We start from the raw sequence: 27,096 nt of genomic DNA, 5'->3' as shown, positions 1-27,096 counted from the left end.
GTCCTTTCTGGAAGAGAGGAACAGTCACAACCTTTCGTGATGACCTTGATGCCAGCCGTCCCTTTGTTTAAAAAACATTGCTGTGCTCATCAACCGATGTGCTGATTCTGACGTGGCCTAGCGGGGACCCTGTGGATTCCTTCTGACCTTGGCCAAGGAATGGAGATAGTACAATGGCTTCAGGGCCCCGGGGCTGAACTCAAGGTTATGTTTGAGCTCCTGGCTTCTCTGGGCTCCTGTGTGAGCACCCCGAGTTCTCCGTGTCTGTTACTCTCCATCCCGTGATCTCAGAGGCTCAATCACCATTAGCAGAGCTGGAGTGGAGGAGGTGATGCCAACCCACAAGAGACAGCGCCCTCGGGTATCTGGGTTCATTCTATTGGAAAAGCTGCCATGGTGTTCTGTCAACCCGAGGAGTGATGTCAGATTTAATTTGGCTACAAGGGCTTTGCAAGCCTGCGGTGTGTTGTATTCCAGAACTGGAGTAACTGTTGTTTGTTGTTGTCCTTTCCTGGAGATGACAGCTCTGCCATCACTGTTCATGACCTTGGGTGTAATTCTTGTGCCGGATGACTGGGACCATGCCGACATGACTCTCTGAGGCTGAGGTTTCAGAAAAAGAATGGGGAAGGGCAGAAAGCAAAACCATCTCGCCTTACATGTGCCCTGGGTATAATTTAGATGCTCCTGTGTGCCATCACCCTCTCACTTAACTGGCACAATAGTGACAGGGTTGTATGCTGTGTCTCTGTATTAGCCAGGGTTGGTTTCTTCTGCAAGTATGAGAAATCCCAACTTGAGATCGTTTAATCGAGAAGTCTAGATAATGGGAGAGCTTCGGGCACATCTGGATCCAGGTGTTCACATCATGAACTGGGAGGCAGAGGCAGATTTGTGGTTTGAGGCCAGCTTGGTCTACAGAGTGCACTCCAGGGCAACCAGTGTTCCCAGAGAAACCCTGTCTCAAGAAACAAAACAAAACAAACAAAATATGAAACAATATATGAAATGGTCTTTGGGCTAAATGAGGTGATTTCTATAAAGTGAGGGAGTTATAGAACACATGTGTATGAGTTGCAAGCACTTAGTCAAGTGTTATTTATTACATTTGTTAGGTTTTGGTTTTTGAGACAGTCTCGTTGTATACTCCATGTTAGCCTTGAACTCACAATCCTCCTGCCTCCGCCTCCCAAGGACTAGGATTACAAATGTGAGCTTCCATGCTTGGCTTTATTATATTTATAGTTCCTTAATAGATAGCAAATTAAACTCTGTATTTCTGGTGCCTAATATAATGCCCAATATTATATTAGGAACATTAGGAAATATGTGAAAACCTCCCGTGGTGTAAACCAGTGACTTACCCTTTAATTCCAGCACTTGGGAAGCAGAGGCAGGCAGATTTCTGAGTTCAAGGCCAGCTTGGTCTATAAAGTGAGTTCCAGGAAAGCCAGGGCTATACAGAGAAACCCTGTCTCGGAAAAAAACAAAACAAAACAAAAAAAAAACAAAAAAAAAACCAAAAAAAACCCCAAAACAAACAAACAAATAAACAAACAAAAAACAAACAAACAAAAAAACAGTGACTTACTATGGATGGGAAATGTTGAAATGGTTCCATTATCTCTAAAAGGAAACAGGAAGTTTAGGTTCGTCTTATTTAAGTTTTTAAGCTCATTCTATTTATTATTTTTTGGTGGTGGTGGTAGCATGTTTCTGTGTCTGTGTGTGTGAGTGCACGTTTATGTGTGTACTCGTGTGTGTGTGTGTGTGTGTGTGTGTGTGTGTGTGTGTGTGTGTGTGCGCGCGCGTGCGCGCACATTCTGGAAAACATGTGCCATGGTGTTATTCTTGTCCTTCAGAGAACTGTGTGTGTTCTTGAACTCACCATGGTCCTGCCTCAGCCGCCCAGTTGCTGTGATTACAGCATGAACTTCGAAGCTCTCTATTTCTTTTGAAATAGAGAAAAACTTTGTTAAGCTCCACATATTCTGTCCTGATGCAGATGTCATAGCATAGGAGGCTAGCTACATTTTCTCTCCCGGTGTCCCTCAAACCTATTACTGTTGCTCCTTCCAGACTTGGCTTGCACCCTTTGTTTTCCTGCCCCTCACACCTTCATCTAGATGAAGGGTTCTTCTGTGAAGACCAAATTCTCCCCGATTGTGTCTGAAAATGACTCTTCACCCCTTCAGTACGGGTACCGAATTGAACATGACAATCACTTCCTCGCTCCGCATTGAAGGCAATACGTGCTGTCTTTGCGCTTTGGCGGCCGCTAATGAGCAGAAAGTTGTCGAAAACATTTTGAAAAACAGCCGGAGTCCTTGGCTCATCGAGATGGCTCAGTGAGGAAAAGTATTTGTCCCGAGAGTCCTGATGCCCTGCATCTGAGCCCTGAGCCACAGGGAAAGGAGAAAACTGACTCCCAAAAGCTACCCTCTGACCTCCACGTGTGCGCCACGGCGCTCAGACACGCCATAGTAAGTGCAATACAAAAATTTTAAAAGTAGTCATTTGCTTTCTTCCCCACTGTTTCTCTCTCTCTCTCTCTCTCTCTCTCTCTCTCTCTCTCTCTCTCTCTCTCTCTCTCCTCTCCTCTCCTCTCCTCTCCTCCTCCCTCCCTCTCCCCCTCTTTCTTTCTTTCTTTTTTTGTTTTTTTTCGAGACAGGGTTTCTCTGTGTAGCCCTGGCTGTCCTGGAACTCACTTTGTAGACCAGGCTGGCCTCGAACTCAGAAATCGGCCTGCCTCTGCCTCCGAGTGCTGGGATTGAAGGCGTGTGCCACCATGCCTGGCTTCCCTGTTTCTTAAAATATCCTCTGTGGTGTGTGAAAATGCACTGGTGTGTGTGTGGGGGGGGGGGTGGCTAGAGAGACAGATCTTCACACGGATTTACTCTAGGAGATCTGTCCTACAGATCTAAGAGATCATCTAGGATCTCTCTTTACTGGGCTTTAATGATGTGTAGGGGCATGTGTCTATGTGTGGGGTATGTGTAGGAGTACAGGTGCCTGTGGAGGCCAGGAGAGAATGTCAGGCTCCCAGGCAGCTGTGAGCCACCAGATGTGGGTGCTGGGAACTGAACTTGGGTCCTCCGGAAGAATGCCAAGTGCTCTTAACCTCTTAACTGAAGGGCCATCCATTCCCAACTGCCTCCCCGCCCACACCTCCCCTCCCCGTTTCCCCCCCCCGCCCCCCACTCCCCCACCTCTCTACCCACCCACCCCCCACCCACCCCACTCCCCCACCCCCCACCCACCCAGCCCCCACCCCCGCCACCACTGCTCCATTATTATTTTGTTTTCTGGTTCTTTTACGACTCTTTTTTTAAACGGCTTGATCATTCCTATGGTTTCCTGCGTATACTCCTGTGAATGAAGTCTATTTTTTTCCAAGCGTGTTAGGCACCCGTGGCTAGTGCCTTATCTTACCACTGCAGAATTCTGCAGGTTTGCCCCTGCTTCTCTCCCACCTCCCACTCTTAGCTCTTAAGTGCTTTATTCTGCTGGATGGTTAGCTAATTTCTTTCTCTCTGCCATCTAACTTTGAGAGTCTTCCTTGATATTGTGGTTGTGGGATGCTTTGCAGCCTGGGATAAATTTGGTTTTCTCTATTTTAAAGGCCCTCCTTTTGTTCCTGCCGTGTCTCAGGGCCACTCCAGGTACATTCTCCTCCCTTGGGGTATCCAGATCACCCATTGGGTAGATTTCTTTTGCCATAAACTGATCGAAAGCATCACAGATAGCTTGTGGTTTGACTATTTGGAGGTAATTTCTGTGCGCGCACACACACACACACACTCACAGGTACACACGTGTACACCATACATCAGTGTAAATTAAGGGACTGTGATTTTTGAAGGTTCTAAGTTTACTCTAAGATGTTCCACATCTGTGTGGGAAGATCACCTCTCAAACTTTTTTTTCTGAGGACATCATCATCAAAGGTCAAGTTCACTGGGCTCAGCAAATGCTCCAACTTGATCCCAGGTACAATTTCCTCACGTCATCAGTCATTCATTCTCCGAGGCCCTTGAAGGATTTATTTTGATGCCAGAATATTTAGTTACTTTTCAATAAGTGTATTGATCCTGCCATGTTTCCGGAAATGAAAATTGGTCTCACACAAAGAAAAAGATTCACGTTTCACAATTCAACAGACTTCATTTATATCGTGCCAACACACAGCACCCACTGAAAGCTCAATACTGGTTTTGGAGGTTAATCTAACTGTGTATTTGAAAAGCAATCTTAACCTTTCAAATTGCTTTCTCAGCTACCTGTGGCTCTCAAAGAGATCGGCACTGGCCTGCTGCTGGTTTAGGCTGTCATCACAAACAAGGGCCTCTGTCAGCACCGAGTTGGGCATCGGAGACAGTGAACTCCTTAATGCATCCCAGCTTCACAGTTTGCCTGGGACTCCTGAAGATATCCCAAGACTGAACATCATACTTCATCCTGCATCCGAGGATAGGGACATTTTAATACCTCACTTCTTCATGTCACCTAGTTTATTTATGAGGCTATTTGCTTCCATTTTTACACTTTGATGGTCTTTAGCTCATCTTGGGATATTATTTTTACTTCAATTAAGATTGTATCCCTTGGCTGGGCTGTGGTGGTACATGCTTTTAATCCCAGCATTTGGGAGGCAGAGGCAGGTGAATTTCTGAGTTGGAGGCCAGCCTGGTCTACAGAGTGAGTTCCAGGAGAGCCAGGGCTACACAGAGAAACCCTGTCTCGAAAAACCAAAAAAAAAAAAAAAAAAAAAAAAAAGATTGTATCCCTTTTGTTTCTTATCATTTGTGAACAAGTCCTGTGGGGTGTTGTTCAACCAACATTGGTTTTATTGTGACAAACACTGGTGTCCTGTCTCTGTTTCTCAGTTTCCTGTCATTCTAAGTACAAATTCACACATTCCTTTTTTTTTTTTTTTTGGTTTTTTGAGACAGGGTTTCTCTGTGTAGCCCTGGCTGTCCTGGAACTCACTTTGTAGACCAGGCTGGCCTTGAACTCAGAAATCTGCCTGCCTCTGCCTCCCCAGTGCTGGGATTAAAGGCATGTGCCAGCACGCCCGGCCACACATTCCTTTTAATAACAAGTGGCTGTCATCTTATTCTTTCTCTATGTGTGAGCAAGCACTCACCACTAAACTAGAAAGGGTCTCTATAATTTGCCCAGGCTGGCCAGGAACTCACTCTGTAGCTTAGGCAAGTCTTGAATTTGTTACCCTCCTGCCCAGCCTCCTTAGTAGCTAGGAGTCCAGGTCTGCATTAGTAGGTCTTGCTTTCTTTTTGATGGGGGCTTATAAAGGGACAATGACATGCCTGGGGCCACCCAGCTTTCTCATAAGGGTGGCTAACTCTGACCTCACAACCCTCTGATTTCTCACGTGTTTGCTTCTCCTGTCAGTAAGGCCCGGTGGGCATCAGACTTGAGATCATTAGTTCCCATTCTCCAGGATTTAACAGGAAGAACAATGGTCAGCTAACAACAACAACCCAGCAGCGGTGACATCATCAGAGTGGCACAGAAGCAGGAAGGACCAGGGACAGAAAGATATCATCCAGAATATGTTCACTGGAGGAGGGGGGGTGCTTCCGGGTGGGCAGCATTTTGGCAGGGTGAGGAGATGCGGGACGACTGGAGGAGACAGTATGACAAGGCTCACTCTATCTGAATAAAAGAAGACAGGTTGAAGCCAAGCAAGATGGCTCACACCTGTAGGCTCAGCACTCCAGGCCGAGGCAGGATTGTTCTGGGCTTGAGGCTAGCCTGGGCTGTGGAAAGAGATGCTATCTACAAAAGAGCTAGTTTGCCTAGAGCTGTCCCCACCCTACTTAGTGACAAAACTGAGTTCCTGGAAAAGCAGAGGGACCCTAGGAAGGCAGCAGGTGACGCCACAGTTCATGGATTAGAAAAAAAGTCTGTGAATTAGAAAAAAGGAATCCAGGCGTGTGGCCCACGCCTTTAATCCCAGCACTTGGGCGGCAGAGGCAGGCGGATTTCTGAGTCTGAGTTCGAGGTCTACAGAGTGAGTTCCAGGGCTACATAGAGAAACCCTGTCTCGAACGCCCCACCCCACAAAAAAAAAACCAAGAAAGGGAAGAAGGGGCAGGTTAATAACTGTAATAAAGAATTGTATACATTTATTTTCATGCCAATTGAGAGTTTAAGAAAGATGTCCTTTGTGGCCCTGTCTGTACTAAGGACTCCACTGAAATATCCAGAATCAAGGAAATGGGTTTACGTATCCTGGTGCCTTCGGCGACTTAGTAGACTGTCCATCTAGCCTGCCTCATTCACAGGTCAAGGATATACACAAAGAAAGTGGGTTGGAGAGGGTTGGCTGGGGACTAGGGTGACAGATTGATGTCGCTTTAAAAAGGACATGAGATCTTCGGAAGCAGTGACTGGCTCCTGAGTAGACCCTGGTTTGAAAGAAATCATGTGAAAGAAGTAAGGGGAACAACTGAGAAACAAGTACACAGAGTGGGTGTCGGTGGTTATCAAGGAGTTATTGGCTGGGCATGGTGGTGAACGCCTTGATTCCCACTGCCTGGGAGGCAGACGCAGGTGGAGCTATGTGAATTTCAGGCCAACATGATCTACACAATTAGTTCCAGGCTAGCCAGAGCTACACAGTGAGACGTTGCCCGACAGATGGAAAGATAGAGAGATAGATAGATAGATGATCGATAGGTAAGATAGACAGAAAAAAGAAAAAAATTGATTTCAAGTTATATGAAAAAAAATCCCTTGGGATACATATGGATGCATTTACAATAAAAATGTCATAGTATCTGCAATTTTGTTAAACTACTTCAGCAACAGAGTAGATGAAATCCCTAAGACCGAATGTTACCAGTTTTTATGGAAGAGGTATGTGTTATTATGCTATTCTTTCTACTTTCCCAAGTTGTTAATAAAACCCAGAATAAAAGTTAAACTAAACAGGAAAGAGAAAGCAAATGCTTATGAATAATTTCAGGAAGGGAGAAAATTACTTGTGCTATAATGTTAGATGAAAGGAAAGCAGTAATCAAAATATAGCTGTGGTCTTCACACTGTCTGAAAAATTAATAAACAGAAGCCACAAAAGATGCAGGATGGGTTTCATATACATTACCATCAAGCTTCTACAACTGTGTAGGAATGGTGCTGAGACCCCAGACACACCCACACTTAAGCCTGACATGCTCACTCAAAAAAATCTATCCTTTTCTCTATATTAGCATCTGTAGATTTTCTCCACAGACAATGCAATAGCAAATATTCTTGTTTCCCTATGTAGCCCTAGCTGTCCTGGAACTATGTAGGCCAGGCTGATCCTAATCAGCCTATAGTGTTTCATACACTCTGAACTCAAGGTGATCCCTCTGCCTTGGCTTGGGAGAGCAGGTCTGAGGCAGCCCACCCTGCCCAATACTTTGAGTTTTGAGAACCACAGGTTCTTTATCACAACTAAATGGTGCTGTTGCAGTAGGATCTAGAAACTTAGGTACATAACCAAATAAGTGTGGCTATATGTTCCAATAAAGTTTTATTGACCAAAGCAAGTGTCAGGCCAGGTTTGTTAGTAACACTTCTAACCTGTAGCCTGGAGGCTAACATGAGCTGGAAATAGTCATGAGTATTGCCTGCGATGAAACTGTAAACTTAGGCAAACATTATAAGGGGTTCTGGGGTGTGTGTGTGTGTGTGTGTGTGTGTGTGTGAGAGAGAGAGAGAGAGAGAGAGAGAAAGAGAGAGAGAGAGAGAGAGAGAGAGAGAGATATTTTTCTTTCTCTTTTGGGTAATTCAATTGCAAGGTTCTGTTTGTTTGTTTGTTTGTTTTTCAAGATAGTGTTTCTCTGTGTAACAGCCCTGACTGTCTTGAAACTCACTCTGTAAATCAGGCTGGCCTCTAACTCACAGAGATTTATCTGCCTGCCTGTGTCTCCCAAATGCCAGGATTAAAAGTATGCACCACCGCCACCCAGCCAATTGCATGGCTCTTAAGCATGAAGTTTGTAGATGACAATGTCATACAGACATGTCAAAAACATGGACACACCTGTGCCTCCTCCCCTCCAGACCTTCAAAGTACTCAAGACAGGCACACAGAGCAAAGCAGAGACCAGGGGTTGGGGTCAGGATGAAGAAAGCATTGTGTGTAATTGTAGTTCTTGCTTCCATACTTTTCAGTACTTGTCTGTATTTCCCCAACTCTTCCACACACACTGCTATTTTTATATATTAGCTTTAAATATGTGTATCCACCTCTTTCCCAACTCTTCTTATTCCACTACACATTTGCATCGTTCTAAGTTGAGAGGACACTGAAGCTTCACTGTGTGGGGTCTCCCCACTCCTGAGCCACCCTACCTTGTTTGCCCACAGGCAACTGATTTTATTCCACTCGCTGTATACTCCAAAAGGATGTTAACTACATGCGCTAAGTCAGCAGAGCTTCTGTATTGGGCAACACCCAGGGACACCATTTGTATTGCATTCCTGAGTTGCTGTTGACACAGAGTGCAATGAGATTCTGTCCCCTGAACTTCACAGCAAACTGATCTGACCATGGATGGTCAGTACATGGGCACATGGGATGGTACACTTGCAGATACATGTAGTTACATATGTAGCCACATGAGTCTATCATTTGTCTCTATAGATATAGTGTATCTTTTTAGATTTATTTGTTTATTTATTATGCATACAGTGTTCTGCCTGCATGCATGCCTGCAGGCCAGAAGAGGGCACCAGATCTCATTATTGATGGTTGTGAGCCACCACGTGGTTGCTGGGAATTGAACTCAGGACCTCTGGAAGAGCAGACAGTGCTCTCAACCTCTGAGTCATCTCTCCAGCCCTAGTATACTATTATTATTATTTATTATTATTACTATTATTATTTTGTCTATCCTTTTTCTTAAAACTAACGCCAGCATGTTGTTTGTATTGCTGTGTATTTTGCCCCTTTCTCCTCACTTACTAATGTCTCTCCACACTTTTGTCGCATCAGTATATAAACTGTCCTTCCTTTTGATGGTGGGGAATAATGACGATCAGCACCTTAGAATGCCAATGTCATCTTACTGAGTTCTTTATAATGTGCCAACATTGTTCTAAGCATGCTGCAGGTATCAACACCTATGGTGCCCAGGCTGGCTTGGTTTCCACCCTTTTATATCAAACTGAATTGGTTTTAGCATCCATTAAAAAAACAACTGCCCCGCCCCAACCCACTCTTCCCCAAACTCTCCACAACCGCCATTCTAGCGTCTGTCATTATGAATTCGACCCCTCTGGGTACCTCCCACAGGTAGACTCTTGCACGGTTCCCCTTCTCTGGCTTTTTCACTTAGCACAACGTCCACAAGCTACCTACATTGCTGCGTGTATCATTTCTTCATCTCTTTATGCAGGGATGGTATTACACTGTATGCGTAGACTACAGATATGCCTTTGTTTATCCATTCGTGTCCTGATGGGCAGCTGGGCGTTTGGCGTTGGTGTTGCTGTGAACATCTGTGTACAGCACCTTCACTGACAATCATGATGACTAGGAATGTATATGTTTAATTTTATTTTTGTCTTATTTTGTTTAGATTTATTTTTGTTTTATTTATTATTGTTATTATTATTATTATTATTATTATTATTATTATTATTATTATTATTATGGGTTTTTTGGGGAGGTTCTCTGTATAGCCCTGGCTTTCCTGGAATTCACTTTGGAGACCAGGCTGGCCTCGAACTCAGAAATTTGCCTGCCTCTGCTGGGATTAACGGTGTGCGCCACCACACCTGGCTGTTTTATCTATCTATCTATCTATCTATCTATCTATCTATCTATCTATCTATCTATTTTGAGACAGAGTCTCACTCTATGGCTCTGGCTGACCTATAAGTCACTATGTAGACTAGACTAGCCTCAAATGCACAGAGATCTGTCTGCCTTTGTCTCCCAAGTACTGTTATTAAAAATGTGTGTCACCTTACCTCCACACATATGTAGCAGAGGTGCAGTTTGGTGTTCATGTGAGTCCCCCAACAACTGGAATGGCGGCAGGTGAAGCAGGTGCTGTTCCTGACTTTGTTGCCTGCCTGTAGATCCTGTTCCTCTAACTGAACTGCCTTGTCTGGCCTCGGTGGGAGAGGATGCGCCTAGTCCTGCAGTGAAGTCATGTGCCAGGGTGGGTTGATACACAGGAGGAGCCTCTCCCCCTTATCAGAGGAGAAGGGGGAGGGGATGTGGAAGGAGCGATAGGAGAGGGGCCCTCCTTGCTCCCACCGCTAACATGGGCTCTCCACCTTCCCTATGTATATATAACTTGTGTATATGTCTTTGGGCTCCTCGTTCCCTGTTCCCTGTCATCCATCCTCTTCATCCTGTCTGGGAGCCATCATTGCTGTCACCTGGTCCACCTGTGGTGGTCTTTAGCTTCGGAGCAAGTGGCACGCCTTTCACCTCTCCTCCACCCACAGCAACTAGCACAGTGGTTTCCCAGAGTGAGTGATATCTGGGTAAAGTCAGGGCTATCCTTCCCTGCAGGTGGAGGAGCAAAAACAACAGCAGGTGCATCTCTACCCTCTGGCCAAGATGTCCCTACCTGAGACATCTTGCCACATTCTGAAGGTCCATCTTTGCAACTGATTCTAAGATTCTGCATAGCCCGTGTGTCTGTCTAGTCTGTGATGTCTCCTAAAAGTGAGTGGGGATCCGATTCCTCCTCTGCCCCGTGGGTGAGGCGCCATCCACTTCATGACTCCGCTCCAAAGTGCTTGGCAGCCTGAGGTTTTGTGAACAAGCAAGCGCATCCTTGCACCGCTCATCGAGCCTTGCACTCATCTTGGCTATTTCTAAGCACTTAAAATCCACTTTTTGAGCTAATGCTTTCTGAACAATCTTTGTCCTAGGTGTGTGTAGGGAACAGGGCCGGCAAGGTCGATTCTCTGCTTGTGAATGGAAGTGAGAAGCGGCCAGTGAGGGAGGGAACATGAATCAACACCATAATTGCACATCTCGAGAAGTGCAAAGAAGAAGGGGGAAAAAATCAGGATAACGTGATAGGAAATGATCTGAAGTGAGGTGGGAAATATTTTCAGTTTGGGGGTTAAACTTCTCTTTCCCCTGGATTTTACAGACAGTTGCTAAAGACCGGCAACACACTTCCTGTGTCAACTCACCTTGTAATTTCAGCAATCATCTCTAGAATATATCCCTTCTCTCGGATGATATTTTAATGTTGGCTTTTCTGAAAATAAAGCTGCCCTTTGGGTGAGTATTAAGGCCATTTAAGGCTCATTTGTTCAATAAATACCTGCAGAGCTCCTGCCACGTTCTAGAATGTTCCAGGCAGCGCAAGCGCATCAGAATTCTCTTTTGGGAGGAAAGATAGGACAGGTGGCACAGGAAAAGCTGACTGAGGTCACATAAGGCCTTCAAGTCACAGCCAAGGGGGTTCTATGCGGTAGTCCTGAGGTACCCTGTGAGGTCTGCTCTGCCTACCATGATGGGTCAGGTGATACGGGGAAGAGTGAACCCATGCATGGACCTCTGTGAAACCCCAATCTATGAAAGAAACTGGCACACAAAAGATATAAGGGCTACGCTGGGAGCCGGAGTTAACAGCTCAGGGGCAGAGTGCTTAACTTGCATTCACAAGGCCCCGGGTTCACTCTTCAGTGCTGTGCCCAAAAGATAACAGTATGACATTGGCTCAGGGATGTGGGACCTTTAGGTTCAAGACTGGGCTGGCCACATCCAGAAGCTGATGAGGGTCTCAGGAGCAGAGCAAGGACTCTGAGAGAATGTACCAGCTACGGCCATTTGTTTTTAATTCCTTCCAGTTGGCTCCAGTCACTAGTTTGGTTAACGGAAAGTTTTAACCATCTATGCAAGTAATCCACATGTCTTTCCTTACCTGCCTATGCACTCATGCCCCCGCAAAGGTGAGCAGGAAGAAAGGAGTACTACTCAGCTACTAAAACAATGAATTCATGAAATTCTTAGGCAAATGGATGGAACTAGAAAATAGCATCCTGAGAGGTAACCCAATCACAAAAAAGCACACATGGTATGCACTCACTGATAGTGAATATTAGCCCAGAAATTTGAAATACCCAAGATACAATTCACAGACCACATGAAGCTCAAGAAGAAGGAAGACCAAAGTGCAGATACTTTGGTCCTCCTTATAAGGGGCAACGAAATACCCATGGAAGGAGTTACAGAGACAAAGTGTGGAGCAGAGACTGAAGGAAAGGCCATCTAGAGACTGCCCCACCTGGGGATCCATCCCATGTACAGTTACAAACCCAGACACTATTGTGGATGCCAACAAGTGCTTGCTGACAGGAGCCTGATATAGCTGTCTCCTGAGAGGCTATGCCTGACAAATACAGAGGTGGATGATCTCAGCCAATCATTGGATTGAGCACAGGGTCCCCAGTGGAGGAGCTAGAGAAAGGACCAAAGGAGCAGAAGGGGTTTGCAGCCCCATAGGAGGACCAACAATATGAACCAACCAGTAACCCCCGAGCTCCCAGAGACTAAACCACCAACCAAAGAGTACACATGGTGGGGTTTGTGGCTCTAGCTGCATATGTACCAGAGGATGGCCTAGTCGGTCATCAATGGGAGGAAAGGCCCTTGGTCCTGTGAAGGCTCTATGCCAGGGCCAGGAAGCAGGAGTGGGTGGGTTGTTGAGCAGGGGGAGGGGATAGGGGGTTTTTGGAGGGGAAACCAGGAAAAGGAGTAACATTTGAAATATAAATAAAGAAACTACCTAGGAAAGAAAGAGAGAGAAAGAGAGAGAGAGGAAGGAAGAGAGGGGGAGAGGGAGGGAGGGGGAGGGAGGGCGGGAGGAGGGAAGGAAGGAAGGAAGGAAGAAAGAAAGAAAGAAAGAAAGGAAGGAAGGAAGGAAGGAAGGAAGGAAGGAAGGAAGGAAAGAAGAAAGGAAGGAAGGAAGGAAGGAAGAAAGAAAGTCAAGTTCAGAGCTGGCACGACTGTCTTCTCCACAACCATTTCTCTGTATCATAGCCCTTCTTACACTATACATGAATAATTAATCAGCCAGACAGAAGCCCACTGATGAAAAAAAACAGTGCATGTTGGCTCTGGGATGTGAGCAGGGTAAAGAGTAATATATTTTTTAAGATTTATTTATTTATTATATATAAGTACACTGTAGCTGTCCTCAGACACCTCAGAAAAGGGCATCAGATCTTATTATGGATGGTTGTGAGCCACCATGAAGTTGCTGAGATCTGAACTCAGGACCTTCGGAAGAGCAGTCAGTGCTCTTAATCACTGAGCCATCTCTCCAGCCCGTAAAGAGTAATATTAATCCCACTGGTCAATAACAAAATGGGAGGAAACACCAGGGATGTGAAGACAAGAAATGTGCTGGAAAGGGACTCTTGGGAGAGGAAACCACCCACGAACAAGGTGGAGGCCAGCAGGAGGTCACCATACCTGCATCACAGAGATGACATTCTTTTTTTTTTTTCTGCCCCTTCTTTGTGACTATAAGGAATGTCACCCAGGACCAGAGCCACTGGCCACTGAGACTCCACTCTGCCTGCCTCCCTCATTTGCACAAGTCACACCATGGTTTCCCACTATTCTTGGGAATGTGCTAGGCTTATCACTAATAGTGAAGTGCGGCCCAACAGAATTGTTAGCAGTTTGAACTTTCATAATGTCTAGTAATATTCTGCGTGTGTGATAGGTGCCTGATAAATGCATTCTTCTAGGCTGGGAATGGTGGTACACGCCTTTAATTCAAGCACTTGGGAGGCAGAGATGGGTGGATCTTTGAGTTTGAGGGCCAGTCTGGTCTACAAAACAAGTTCCAGGAGGGCCAGGGAACCTTGTCTTGAAAAATCAATCAATCAATCAATCAATCAATCAATCAATCAATCAATCTCAATCATCAAACTTTCTAAATGAAATCAGTTTCTGCTTTCATGAGTTTTCTGGAAGGTTTTGTTTTGCTTTGTTCGAGGAGCTATGGATTGAACCCAGGGCCTGTGAACGCCGAGCAAATGCTCTACCACTGAGCTACACCCTAAACCTTGAGCCCAGGCTCCTCCTGCCTTAGCTATCACAATGGCAGCGTTACAGACATGTGGTACTCGTCCAGTGCTATCTTTATGAAAAATCTTGACCACTGTGGATGAAATTTCAATCTCAATGTGCTGGTTAATTTTATGCCAAACTTGACCAAGCTAGAGTACTTTGAGAGAAGGGAACCCCAGTTAAGGAAATGCTTCCATAAGATTGGGGTGTATATAAGCCAGTAGAGCATTTCCTTGACAAGTGATTGATGGGGGAGGGTTCAGCCCATCGTGGGTGGTGTCATCCCTAGGCTGGTGGTCCTGGGATCTGTAAGAAAGCAGGCTGAGTAAGCTATGAGGAGCAAGCTAGTAAGCAGCCCTCCTCTATGGCCTCTGCATCAGCTCCCTCCTCCAGGTTTCTGACCTGCTTGAGTTCCTGTCCTGATTTCCACCAGTGATGGACTGCTACCTCTAAGTGTAAGCTTTTCCTCCCCAAGTTGCTTTGGTTATCACATTTCATCACAGCAGTCACCCCTACTAGGACACCCTCCCACCAGTGAATGGACTAGCAGTGTTTCCCCCTTCACCTCAATGATGCCATTTTTCTTTTTAAAGGTTTATGGTGTATTGTATGTGTATGTGTCTGAGTGCGGTATACATGTGCATCATGTGTGTGCAGATGTCTGTGGAGGCCAGAAGAAGGCATCAGATCCCTGGAGCTGGAACTACAGGCAGTTGTGAGTGACCTAATGTGAGTGCTGGGAACTGAACCCAGGTTCTCCTGTAGGAGCAGCAAGTCTACTTCTTAACCACTGAGTTGTGGTTCCAGCCTTGGCATCCCCCATCACTCCCCATCTTCCTGATAACATGTAACACTGGTAGCTGCTTCTATTGTCTTTTGTAACCTTGAATTTTCCTGGTTCTAATCTCTCCTTCTTCTCCCTCTCCCCCTTCTCTCTATCTCTGTTATGTGTTGTGTTTGCCTGTATGAATACATGGGGAGGGGCACAGGAGGACGTCAGGTGTCCCACTCTGTCCCTCTTTTCTTACTCCCATGACACTGTGTCTCACATTGAGCTTGGAGCTCGGCTGACAGCTGACAGCCAACCAACTCCAAATATCCTCCCATTTCCACTCCCACAGGGTACATGGAATCATGACAACCTCTTACACAGGTGCTGGGGATTCGAACTAAGGTTCTCATGCTTGTGCAGCAAAGCACTCAGTCACTGAGCCATCTTCCCAGCCTGTGGCTCTAATGTTTTTCCATCCCTGGGTTCTCCTCTCTCACACCCAGTGGCTCCCTTTCCTCCTGTATTTGCAAATGCCTATGCCACGTGAGCTCTGGTTTTCTCCATTACTCTTTTAGGACTTTAATTGCATCACAGTTCAAACCATCACACATGCCCATCCTTGTCTGTCACACTGGATACAAAGTATCTGTTGGTGGGCTTGTCTGTCCTGATTGGACTTAAGGCTCCTCAATGACAAGTACAAGTGGCATGACTTGTCTTCATGTCCCCTCTGCCTGGTACCCAGTGGACTCCTCCATAGATGATCTACACACTCTGGCTCCAATGAGCAGACAATTCTCCAAATGATGTTGAAGGCAGATCGGGTAATTATGGTCCCTTTATACGGCTAGGGACACTCAAGCTCAAAATACCAGAAGCACAATTCCGAGTCCTGGCTCCTGAGGCGCCACGGATTTGGTAGAGAGCCATTCTGATATTGCCCGTTGTGAAAGGATTGTGAGGCTTATCGTGGCATTGTCTAAAGACTAAAGTCCAATCCTCACGATTGTCTGGAGAAACTTAAATTTGCCAGCCAGACTTAAAACACAGTCTGCAGGACAGAGCATAAAACTGTGTGTGGCCTGACCTGCTGGCACAGACTGGAGTTACCGCCTCCGTTCTTGCACACTCGGCTATACTATTAATAGAGCTGAAGATTGCACTTGTGTTCTCCACAGCCTCCCGGTGCAGTGGGCTCACATCAAGCCTATGATGGGCTAACCTTCCCCCACCCCCATCCCCCACTTCACCCCCCCCCCCACTCACACAAGGGCCTTTCTAATGAATGCCTTCTGTCAGGCCAGGCCTCCTCCCATCAGCCACTTGGGCAATTGATTTTTTTTTCCCCCTGATGCTTGCAATTATCTGTGACCTACACTAGTAGACACAAAACCAGGCCCTGCCTTCCTTTCTCATGTGACATTGGCCGAGCAGATGATGGGAACCTCGAGAGCCTGCTTAGAACCCAGAAATGGGGCCGGTCTCTGTTGAGAGGTCCCACCCTTGAAAGTAAGAGGATGCTGACATTATTAACTTTTTTGGGTCACTTCAAATTCATGTCACATTTATGACTACCTGCCTTTGATGATGATCCCGTTTTGGTATTGTTCTAATTGTAGCGTTGATTCACAAGGCTGCTGGCTCCTCCTGCCATGGACACAGCACATCTTTATTTGTGATGTCCTCTCCAGGCAGTTTTATTTTTAGCAAGAGTGTCTTGCCCAGCGAGCAATTTACGCTACAGTCTACCCTTTGTTCTCGTTACACCTAATACTTCTTTCTCGCTCCTTTTTCCCCTTCTGTCCTTCTGTAAGTGTCAATACCATGTTTGCCTAAGCAGATTCCATTCCAACTTATTGAAGTTTCCTTCCTTTTAGGTTTTTTTTTTTTTTTTTTTTTTTTAGCTGACTGGTATTAATTGTAGAAATTGCAGCATGGGCTATCGTGGTGGGTCTTGGCATCAGCTACAGGAAACCCCTAAATTGGGGAGATTTAGATGTCAGAATTTGGGAGCAGGAACTTGAACTCTGGAGAGACAGTCTTTTTTTTTTCCCCTGCTCCACCAGAAGAGGGAACCTACAGTAAAAAGCACTTCCTCTGATCACCAGTAGAGGGCGCGCTCACCCACAGTCCTCCAAAGTGCGCGTTTCTTCTATTAAGTGGCAATTTTGTTGATTTTGTTGGAAGGGCCTTCTGGAGATACAAATACATAATAGAGTTAACACTGTTGAGGTGCTGTGTCCGGCTGCTGTGGCCACCTCCTGTATTGTGTAAAGGGGGAACAAAAGTTTTTTTTAAAAAATCTAATGTGTAGTTGTGGGTCTGTGAGCCTGTTGCCGTAGTGGATGGGCAGGGTGCGGGTGTTCAGAATGACCATAGAGAATGTTGAAAGGTCCCAAGGTACAACGTATAGAGTGTGGGAGAAAGGGTTGGGGGCGGGGGAGACCCTGTACTTCCAGCTGTGATATTTAGATTGGCTTGGCAGGGGCCAGCCTTGGCAGAGATGGGGGAAGCGCCAAGGCTAGTGGAGAGGCTTGAGTGAAGGTAGCGCCATGTCAACCGTTTCCAGGTGGAGTTGAAAGGCAAAGCTATTTTCTTCTGGGAGCCCGGCCCCTTTCATCAAGACGGAGTTGGTGGCTGATTAAAAAAGAAGAGATGGAAGATTAAGTCTGAGAGGCCAGAGGAGAAAATGGTTTCCAGGTGTTAAGTACTGGACAGAACGGTGAGCTTGGGCAGTTCCTCTGTGAAGCTCTCGAGCCCACCCTCGTCCCCCTCCCTGGCAACGCTGGGCGACTGCCAGGCCTAGGCAGCAGAGGGCTTCCTAACTGCCGAGCACGAAGATGTTTAATAAAATATTTACCTCCGTGTATAAGAATAGCGTAGCAATGACATAAAGGCAGGCAGAAGTTAAACAGTGTAACGGCCACAGGAGAGCAGCCCTAGGGTCTTGGCTTTTCTTTTTTTATAGAAGTACAGAAACTTCCTGTTTAAGTTCTTATAACCTACCGTGTCCTGGCAAGCCAGTCTCCTGCCGAAGCAGAAGGGGACTAAAGTCAAACTCCCTGGTCACCTCTTAAAACTCCTAAAGGTGATGTTTTCTGAGGCCTGCCCCCACTACCTCTGAAGGTCACCCCTGAGAAGCCGAGCTGGCACACCTTGGCTGCTTGCAGTCATTTTGAACTGGAGGTGAGAAAGGAGAGTCATAAGAGGCGAAGAGGAACACAACTCGTTAGCCAAAACACCAGATTTCCAAATCTGTCCAATGAGAACATGGAAAAGAAAATGAAAAATAGAAAAAGGAAATATATTAGATAAATATATTTTAGGTGTTCTTTTTTACACTCCAGAAAAGCTTTTGTATTCTCTTCCCCAGTTAGAAAAAAACAAAACAAAACATTTTCTCTCTCATTGAAATTAAAATAGGCTTTTGCATATCTATCAGACAACGTTAGAAGAAAATAATTATAAATAAAGGTGTCAGATCAGTAAGGCTGTTTGAAAAACATTCAGTTTGCTTTATCTCAGCCAGGCAGTGGTGGCGTACTCCTTTAATCCCAGCACTTGAGAGGCAGAGGCAGGAGGATTTCTGAGTTTGAGGCCAGCCTGGTCTACAGAATAAGTTCCAGAACAACCTGGGCTACACAGAGAAACCCTGTCTCGAAAAACAAAACAAACCAAAGTTTTGTTTTATCTCACATCCGTCTTTTTTCTTTCCAGTTACTTCCTACCCCCAGTGACTTTCCCTTATTGCACGGTGTCAGGGCAAGGGCTGCCCTAGGATCTTGATATACATGCTTATTTTCTATTGGAGGAACACAGAATATCCCTGAATTCAAGAGTGGCCTCAGTAGTCATGGTTCCCGAGGAAAGAAACTATTTATTTACTTAAGGAAAATACAAAGGACCCATTACTTTTTGACAGAGAATTTATACTTGGTGAAATTTTCATGACTAAAAACACATTTCACTAAATGGTTTCTAGTAAAAATACAACTCACTTTTATTTTGGGTGCGAAGTCTGGCATGTCTGTTTTGAAAAGTAAGGCTTGTGAGACTCCGGGAGGCGGATAAATGAACAGACTCTTTAATAAGCCAGGCGCCCAGCATGGCAGAGAAATGCAATACCAGAAAGTAAACAGAGCATTGTGGGAAAAAGAGCAAGCTGAAATTCATCTTGCTTTTCCAATTTGAGAACACGCTCGCGGTTGTTAGCAACTGAGTCAAGACATTTAAATCACATATATACTTTTCTGTCTTGACAGTGACCTTTTCTAAGTATGCAGTAGGGATGAGAAGATGAGCCAAGCCATGCTCCTGAAAGAGCATTTCAGTTAATTGAACGTGAAATGTGTTGCAATCTGACGACATTAATAACACGCAATTGCTATTCTGTAGCTAATCTGTAGTTCATTTGCTCAGGGTCCAACTAAGGCAGTCTACAAATGTTAGCATGTGAATCCTGTTGCAAACCTATGTACTAAGCAGCTATAGAAAGTGCATCTTGAAGGCTCTTTGGATTAGTTATCTGGGCTGTGTAACAAATCATTCTAACACTTAACTAGTTTCAGTAAACACCGGAGGCTGCAGAGATGGCTCAGTGGTTAAGAGCACTTGCCGCTCTTGCAAAGGATTGGGGTTGGGTTCCCAGGACTGACCTGGCGAGTCACAACATGTATAGCTCCATTTCTAGGGGGCCCAATCCCCTCTTCTGATTCTATGGGTACCAGTCATGCACATGGTACAAATATACACATGCAGGCAAAACCCTCGGGCCCATAAAAACCAAAACTTGAACTCTATTTTTAAAAATTGTAAAACTAAAAACTGGGTAGATTTAAAATAAGCCACATGCCTGTTTGGTAAAATGCTTGCCTATCATATACAAAATCCTGTGGTTTCTCCCTAGCACAGCATACTCAGAGCATAGTGGTACACATCTGTAATCCCAGCGCAGATGGATGGATGGATGGATGGATGGATGGATGGATGGCTTTGGGTTAAAACCCAAATTAGTTCCCAGCACTCAAGCAGGGTTAAGTATGATTTCCTGACATGCTCTCTGGCCTCACCTAGCATGTGTACAACCATGTCTACACATATACACAGACACATAAAATGAAATAGACCTTAAAAAATTATATATATATATATATATATATATATATGTATATATATATATATATATATATATATGTATATATATATACACACACACACACAGACACACAGACACACACACACATACACACACACAAAGTGGGGCCGGAGAGATGGCTCAGTGATTAAGAGCACTGACTGCTTTTCCAGAGGTCCTGAGTTCAATTCCCAGTAACCATGTGGTGGCTCACAACTATCTGTAATAGGATCCAATGCCCTCTTCTGGTGTGTCTGAAGATAGCTACAGTGTACTCACATATAAAATAAATAAGTCATTTTAAAAAACACACAAAGCAAAAAGTAAGAGGAAGAAAGACACAGAAAAGTGCATAGCTACACTTTTAACTTTTAAAGGAGACTTTAACAGTTATTATTTTTTTGTTTGTTTCTTTTTTTTTGAGACAGGGTTTCTCTGTATAGCCCTGGCTGTCCTGGAACTCACTCTGTAGACCAGGCTGGCCTCGAACTCAGAAATCCTTCTGCCTTTGCCTCCCAAGTGCCGGGATTAAAGGCGTGTGCTACCACCACCCAGCTTGATTTTAGCACTTCTTTTTGCTGCCTCTGGCAACATACATTTAAAAGAGAGACAGCAAACTTTGAGAGATTTATGAGAAATTAGGATAAGTATGGGCATATAGAGTATTTAAAGCTTTAAAATTATTTATTTTGTTTATTTGTTTCATGTATGTTTGTACACGGGGGACCATCACAGTACATGTGTGGGGGTCCAAGGACAACTTTCAGGAGTCCTTTTCCTCTATTTGGGTCCTGGAGATTGAACTTGGGTCCTCAGGCTTAGTAGCAAGGCCTTTACTTACTGAGCCCTCTTGGCAGGCTTCAATCAGAGAGGACATTTAATGTGCTCCTTTAAAAGGTGATAGATTAAGTAAACAAAACACTAGTAAGTTTCTAGCAAATCTTAATGCAAACAGCAAGTTTGATCTGATGGGAATCATCTAGAAAATTACTTATCAATAAGTGATATACATTCTTTCCAAAAAATGTACAAAATATTTATAAAATACTGATCATGTGCCAAAGCAAGCTACAGTAAGTCACAAAGTCTCTGATGCATGTAGAAACTACCCTTTTAAAAAATTCTAATTCTGCCGGACGTGGTGGCTCACGTCTTTAATCCCAGTACTTGGGAGGCAGAGGCAGGCAGATTTCTGAGTTCGAGGCCAGCCTGGTCTACAGAGTGAGTTCCAGGACAGCCAGGGCTACACAGAGAAATCCTGTCTCAAAAAAAAAAAAAAAAAAAAAAAAAGGAAAAATTCTAATTCAGTCTGGTTAAACATTAATAACAGCTTTCAAATACTTTTCATTCGTAGAAATTCTAATTTTTTTTTTTTTTCGAGACAGGGTTTCTTTGTGTAGCCTTGGCTGTCCTGGAGAAATTTTGATTTTTTATTAACCAGATAATCATTTAAAAGCCTATACATCACTGGACAGTGGTGGTACACACCTTTACTCCTAGCACTCCGGAGGCAGAGAGGCAGGTGGATTTCTGTGAGTTTGTGGACAGCCTCATCCACAGAGCAAGTTCCAGGACATCCAGGACTATACAGAGAAAAAAACACAGAGAAAACCTGTCTTGAAAAAAAAACAACTAAAAACCTATATATCTTGGGGAATACAGTTTGAGTGGTACCTAGAAAGAAGTCTGTAATCTTATAAATCAGAAAACAAAAGTCTAAAATGAATTAGCTAGGTTGTACATGGTAGCATATACCTATAATTCTAGTATTTAAGAGGCAGAGGCAGTTCAAGGCCAACACGGGCTCCTTCCAAGAGTCCTCGTATCAGAAAAACCAAATCTATCTAAACCAAATCAAAATAAGATGGAAAAACCCATCAAGAAACTAAGAAAGAGCCACCAGCGGCTGGGAATGTAGCACAGTGGTATAGAATTTGCCAAGTATGCATGAGGCTTTGTGTTCAATCCTGGGGGGCGGGGAGAAAGGGGGGGGGAAAGTAACAGGATACATTGGAGAAATAAAAGAATGCAATAATGTTCAGGAATTATACATATAATCTTAGCATCTGGGAGGCCAACATAGTGAGACACTTAAAAACATAATATTCTAATTCTTAAGTAGTAAGAAAATAAGATAAATAGGAACAAACAGAATAAAAAAGAAAAAGAAAAAAAAGTGTTACAAAAATCAAACCAAAACTCAAAACACGATTTTTTGAAAACACACACAGAATGTAAACGCAGGTTTTAAAATCCCAGACAGGGGCTGGAGAGAGGAGAGCAAGTACTGCTCCATAAAGGCAAATGCTGCTCTTATAGAGGCGCCTGGGTTTGGTTCCTAGCACACATAAGGCAGTTTACAACTGTTTATAATATACACACAGTTTAAACGAAACAAAACAACACAACAACAAAACAGCTTCGCTTTCCCCCCCACGGACCTCGGGAGAGCATCCATGGGCCCCAGGTTTGAACTCCAGCTCTACAAATAAAACAAAGACCAACCCCTGCCTCCCTGAGACCTCCCCACAAAACCACACAGACTTCTGGCTCAACTCATCCATATAAGAGAAGCTCTGTGTGAAATAACATTTGGAATAAAGCAGGTGGGCACTGTAGATAGGCACAATGGAGTTTAAGTTTCTTACAAGAGAACTGTCAACTGCATTTTGTTAGTACATTTGAAAATCTAGGTGACATCTCTGCTCCCTGCACTGGGGTGGTGGCGGCGATGGTGGTGGTGAGGCAGAGGCAGGGGAATTTCTGAGTTTGAGGCCAGCTTGTTCTACAGAGTGAGCTCCAAGACAGATATCACAGCTATACAGAGAAACCCTGTCTCAACACACCAAAACCAACCAACCAACCAAATTAACAAACAAGGAAGATGGAATGGATAATTTCTTTGGAAAATATAGAAATAGAATACCTGACGAAATTATAAGGAAATGGAGTTCTGTACTTACAATCAACCTATGAAATGGCTATCCCAGACCAGAAGTTTGCCAGAACATTCTAGAAAACATTTAAGAATAAATAAGCATCATATTTTTGTTGTTTGTTTGAGACAGGGTTTTATTATGTATTCTTTTCTGCTCTGGGACTTACTAGGCAGACAAGGCTAACCCTGAACTTACAGTGATCCTCCTGCCTCTGCCTCCCAATTGCTGGTGTGTATCATCAGTCCAGGCCTAATTAATAGTCTTTAACATACTGTTCCAGAAAGTGGAAAAGGAAAAAAAAAAGGAAAAGAAAAGAAAAAAGAAAAAGAAGAATGCAAATAACATTTTCTATGTTAGGAGACCAATATAAAGGGCTAACACCATTAAGGGGAAACTGCAGTCAGTTTGACTTCTGCACATGACCACACAAAACAGATCCTAGGGTGAAATTGGACAGCAGCATTCACCCATTTATCAATCTGTCTACCACCAAAATTATTTATCGTCAGCCATGAACTAGCAGGTACTGTACTGGGTACAAGGAGAGCAAACTGGACGGGAGCTCGTGGCTTGGCAGTGACGGATGATAAAGCAAATGGTCACACAAGGTAAGGTACACGGAGGACCTTCCCGTGGGTTAAGTGTCTATTGAGAGCCATCTGACCTGGTTAGAAAAGTGTGGGAAAGCTTCCCAGGCATATAAATGGACTAAGAGTCCTCGTGGGTAGCTGTGGGAGACCATCCCCTGGCCTCAGGTGCAAGAGGTCTGATATACTGTAGCAGGAGAGAAGGCTTTGATGGTCCATTGGGTATACATTTTTGCTGATGAAGCCTGACCCTGACTAGCTAAATTCAACCTCTGCAACCTAGGAGAAAGCGAGAACAGATTCCTGAAAGCTGTCCTATGATCACACATGCACACACATACCATGGAAATAAAACTTTTAAAATGTAATAAATTTAAATTGAGAAATAATAATAAGACAGTTTTGAGCAAAATTTTCAAGGTGGATTCTACAGAGTTGCACACGGTAAGGGCAGAGTTCAGCCACATTGCCTCCAGGCTGGCTAAGGCTCTTCACTGATGAAGATTCCAAAAAGAGGTTCAAATGTAGGGGAGAATAGTATGTGTGTGGCTTTGGCAGTGTTGCGTCCACATCCGGAATACCTCTAGGAAATGTAAACAGAGATGTATAGAGAAAGGATACTGTGCAGAGCCTGGAACTCGGGCAAGGTCAGGGCCGGAGGAGATTTGGAGCAGCATCAGCATGTGGGTGGTATTTAAACTCATCCTGCTAGGAAGGTCATCCAGAGAGGGGGTAGCTGGAGGAGAGCATCAGGCAGAGGAAGCACACCAATGTTTAAAGGAAAAGTAGAGACGAAGGGAGGACCCAGAGATAGAAAAGGAAAAGTGGCCAGGGGCCAGAGAGCCCAGGAGAGCGTGGGCAAGAGCAGAATGGGGTGGGGGTGGGGGCGAGTCCTCAAGGCAGTGTGAGTTATACAGCACCACCACTGGTACCCTGAGCGAGCGAGTGAGCTGAGCGAGCTGGAGAAGAAACACTGAATCATCAACCCTTACTAATCCTAGTGCAAAGGGCGGTAGGGGGAGGGTTTTTTTTTGTGTGTGTGTGTGTGTGTGTTTGCTTTGGACAATGAAACTGTCCCACATGTTTATCTTGATGGTCACCCTACAATCTGTACATCGGTCAAATCTCAGAACCAGGGAGCAGGGGAAGAAGGCCTGTAGCAGAGTGTTGCCACCTAGGTATGTGGTGAGTGCAGTGAGATGGGACAAGCAAAACAACCTCCTGAAGGCTGGGTGTGTGGCTCAGTTGGTGGAAGCTTCCCTGCGACACTGGGAGCCTAGGGGTTGATCTCCAGCACTGCAAACCTGGCACGGTGGCCCCAAGCTACAATTGCAACAGCAGAGGCAAGAATGTCAGAAGTTCAAGGCCGTGATCCTCCGCAATCTATGGAGTTCACCATCAGCCTGGGCCGCATGAGACACCATCTCAACAAAACAACACAATCTGCGAAGGAAAAATAAAACTTGGTGGTGGTGGTGGTGTGGCCAGTGTCAGGATGCTCTCTCCAGTTCAAGGCCTGTCTGGGTTCTTGCATTGCAAGACTCCAACTCCAACAATACCAACCTTAAGAAAAACAGTGCAGTGACGTAGTAGCCTTCTCCTTTAGTCCTTTATCAGTCTCTGGCTTGGACACTGCAGTGCTCGGGGCCCCGCCCCATCAGGTCTCCTCCCAGCTCACCACTTAACAGTTTGTTCAAGTCTCCATCAGGAAGGTAGCCACTGACTTCTGCCTATCGAGGAACAACAAACAGCACACTACAGAGTCAAAGGGCACTGAACCATGGCCAGAGCCCCTTTTAGGTATTAACTGGTTGGGGTGGGAAGGCGGCCTGACAGCCTGGCACCTTTGGGACTCCCATATTCAAGGAAGGAGCCGGGTAAAGAAAGGCCTTTCTAGCTCTGATGATCTGTGGTTCTGCGGTAAAAATCCAAAATATAATCCAATTAGCTGTGTTGCCTGTACTTTGTGATTGAGAATAATCGCAAAAAAACAATTACCATCATAAAAACATGCAGCTCTTTAACACATGGGAACCCAGATGATTCAAAAATCAGTTTGTTTGGAGTGTTGGGAAACAGCAGGGTTTGTGGTCTGAAGTCTTATGAAGTGCCTTCTAAAAATCATATTCACAATTTATAATAAACACAGTCCATGTAAGTACACAATTTTAAAAAGGGACTTTGACATTGTTACATTGTTCACTACAAATGCTCCGCCCATCCATGCTGTCAGAGAGGCACTACCCCAGTTTAGGGGACAGAGAGATTGACAGTCTGACCACTCAAAAGCTTTGGCTGTGTTGAGATTTTTCCAAATGTCTCCAAACCCACAATGGACACGGCATAGTTTTGGTGATGAGTGAATTCCATTGTCTCCTAATCCTATGAAAATTAATGGGAAAGTGTTAATTGTGCATCAATGCATGCTTAACATTAACCCAGGGATTTGATGAACCACAACTTTATGTTGCCCCTCATGCCATATTAACTTGGTTTATTGTAATAATTTAAAACAATAAGGATAATTGTATCCGTACTGTTTTAAATACTCCATAAATTGAATACAGCCTGAATCTGGCCAGCCTGGAATACGAAGTGTGCGATTCCCCCGGGAAGCTACAGTCACCAATCCTTTGGAGTTTACACTTTGCCAGGGGAGAAAGGGAACTTTTACCAAACACCTACTAAGTGTCAGAATCTGTGAGGCTCCTAGTTCCAAAAACTAGGGGTAAGGTGCTTTGTTATCTCCAAGACCTACCGCAGGTCTTGGGAGATAGAGAGCCATTTCACTCCTGGCGCTTACACTCTTTACAGAGGAAGCCCTAGTAACTTTAAACATAAATAAATTAGATAACGGATGAATGGTCGAGGGATTTTCTGAAATAAGCACCTATCTTAACCACCCTCGGGATACTCCCAAACTGCTACTCAATCTCCATGAACATTTGCTTTGAACCCCAATCATTTGACCTTGACCCCTACAAGCCCACTTTATTATATTTTCAAATCGCGGTCTGAGTAAGGCGCAAGCCCTGTCTGGTTGCTTCCTCGCCCCCTGTTATCTATCGCGTCAGTTTCTCAAAGTTCCGAAATAACCTTCGCGGGCACGGCTCCGTACCTCTGGCGGGGAAGGGCGGGGAGCCGTGCAGGACGTGCCAGTGTGGAGCGGGAGCCAGAGAACTTGCCGCGCGAAGGGAAAATAAAACTTGTGGCTGGTGTTCGTGCAGGAGGGTCTCCTCCATCCGCAAGCCCCCCAGATCCCGGGGTTCTCGAGGACTGCCCTGGGAGCGCAGGGTGTGGGTGTGCTCCCGGCGTCCTTGACCTAAATTTCCGCGCGGTGGCTGGAAACGGGGGCACAGAGGCAGGGAGGGCGGCGGGTGCCACCTCCGAATCGGGCGCAGGGCCCCAGGAACTTGAATGAATAGTCCGAACTAGGGGGGCCCGGGGGCGCTGCCGCCTCCCGGCCCAGCGAACAGCCCGGGCCGAGCTCCCCGCGCCTCCCCCTCCCCCACACCCAGCCCATGTGATCTGAGCCGACTCGGGGTGCGCTTCCCGTCTCCCCGCCTGCTTGGCGTGGCCAACCCCCCCAC

The 27,096-nt window shown here is 45.2% G+C and overlaps 1 long non-coding RNA gene across 1 annotated transcript; it reads right to left on the bottom strand.

Annotated features, from left to right (window-relative positions):
• Positions 1-17,069: 17,069 nt before the first annotated feature.
• C030037D09Rik (RIKEN cDNA C030037D09 gene) lies at positions 17,070-26,999 on the bottom strand. The gene is made up of 4 exons (NR_038058.1): positions 26,625-26,999; positions 25,070-25,236; positions 18,002-18,101; positions 17,070-17,483 (listed from the first exon to the last, which is right to left on the bottom strand). It is a non-coding gene; the product is annotated as an RIKEN cDNA C030037D09 gene (long non-coding RNA).
• Between the last annotated feature and the right edge of the window lie 97 nt (positions 27,000-27,096).

Source organism: Mus musculus, chromosome 11 (assembly GCF_000001635.26).
Source record: "Mus musculus strain C57BL/6J chromosome 11, GRCm38.p6 C57BL/6J".
In the NCBI taxonomy this organism is placed as follows: Eukaryota; Metazoa; Chordata; class Mammalia; order Rodentia; family Muridae; genus Mus; species Mus musculus.
This window is presented reverse-complemented; position numbering and strand designations above follow the sequence as displayed.